We start from the raw sequence: 1620 nt of genomic DNA on the forward strand, positions 1-1620 counted from the left end.
GGGTGTGGGTTGTGGGGTGGCGGGTGGGGGTAGGGGGTAAACGGGGTATGGGGGTGAGGGGTAGTATTGGGTTGTGGGAGCTGGCTGGTGGGAGGTGATGGGTGGGGACTGGGGTGTGGTGTGTGGGTAGCAGGATGGGCTGGTGACTGTGGGGTGGCAGGTGGGTGCTGTGGGTGTGGGTTGTGGGGTGGCAGGGGGGGTGGCGTGTTTGGAGTGGTGGATAGGGTTGGGGGGTGAAAAGTGGGTGGAGGAAGAAGAGGGCATAGGGGCAATTAATGGTGATGGAAGGAGTCTTGAAGGCTGTGAGCACACAATGCGATATACAAATGATGCATTATAGAATGGCACACCTGACCTATGCAATTTTATTAATGAATGTCACCCAAATAAGTTTGATTAAAAATAAATAAAAGGTGGGTCTATTGAGGGTGATTAGATTATGAGGGTGGAGCCCTCATGAATTTCATTAATACCCATTTAAAAGATCCCCCATGCTATACTTACCAGGGGATCACTCTATATGTTATCTTAATGTCTAACCACTATTATATACACTTGAAATTAATATTGTATGTCACCTCTAATTGAAAAAAAAATTAAATTAGTAAAATAACTTTTAATAAAAATAAAAAATGCAAATCAGAGTGATCTTTAAAAAATATAAATCAGATCAGTACACTCGGTGCCTAAAAGCCTTAAGCGCTCCAGCAGGGGTCAGCTCTCCAGACAGAATCCTGCCTGTGAGGGTGTTACACTGCTGGTAGAGCAATGCCCTGTCTACGTCCTCCAGTTGCCCCCTTCACTGCTCTGGTGACATGTGGCACTGGTGCAGGCAGAACTGTGCTTCCATGAGAGTGAGCTAAGCATCACTTTGGTTGCTTGGTTCTAATAAAGGAGCAGACACAGGAAAAAAAAAAAAAATTTTAAAAAAACTTAATGGTTCTAGTAGCATTTCAACCCACCCAAAGGACCTTAGCCCTTTTCTGCCCCCCAGCCAGCCTGGCTCACCCAGCCTTGAGGAAAGAAGGCAGGGTTGGTGCTGCTCAGGTTGCCATTGACCATGCATCTGGTCAGACATCTGAAGAGAACTGCAGTTATCTGAGGATGGAAATGGAGGGTCATATCTGCTGGGATCAGGCACACAGGAGGGGACTATACTGTGTGGGAAATAGTGACCGGGTCAGAGCTGCATGACCCCGCCATGCTCTCACTCTCCAGCTGCAACCAGGGGACCATGAATAGTCCACAGCAGGAAGCCACTCCATGGTTTCTGACAACCCACACACCCTCTGCAAAGCCCTTGAGCTCACATGGCTGGTGTCAGACTATGCATCCCGACACCCTAAGTCCGGCCATGAAGACTGTTTGGACCTTTGAATTCTACTCTTACAAGAAAGCCAGGTCTGAGTCTCTTGTACACTGCTCAAAGGTGTGTGAGGACCCAGTAGGTGGCAGCTAGACCTGGTATACCATGGGGCATTCGCTGAGTGGCCTCAGTCCCTGCACAGTCACCAAGATTAAACCTGTCAGTCTGGTGACCATCGCTCATCCCTTCCTGGGGACTCACTGAGAAACTACCTCATACTACTTAATTACCTCCAGAGGCTCTTTGAGTGACTG

General features: G+C 48.4%; 1 non-coding gene across 1 annotated transcript; it reads left to right on the forward strand.

The window, feature by feature from the left end:
* The first annotated feature begins 703 nt into the window (after positions 1-703).
* Positions 704-905, forward strand: LOC118669530. The gene has a single exon (XR_004972004.1). It is a non-coding gene; the product is annotated as a small nucleolar RNA SNORA74 (small nucleolar RNA).
* Positions 906-1620: the final 715 nt, after the last annotated feature.

The sequence above is a fragment of the Myotis myotis genome, unplaced genomic scaffold (genome assembly GCF_014108235.1).
Source record: "Myotis myotis isolate mMyoMyo1 unplaced genomic scaffold, mMyoMyo1.p scaffold_m19_p_14, whole genome shotgun sequence".
In the NCBI taxonomy this organism is placed as follows: Eukaryota; Metazoa; Chordata; class Mammalia; order Chiroptera; family Vespertilionidae; genus Myotis; species Myotis myotis.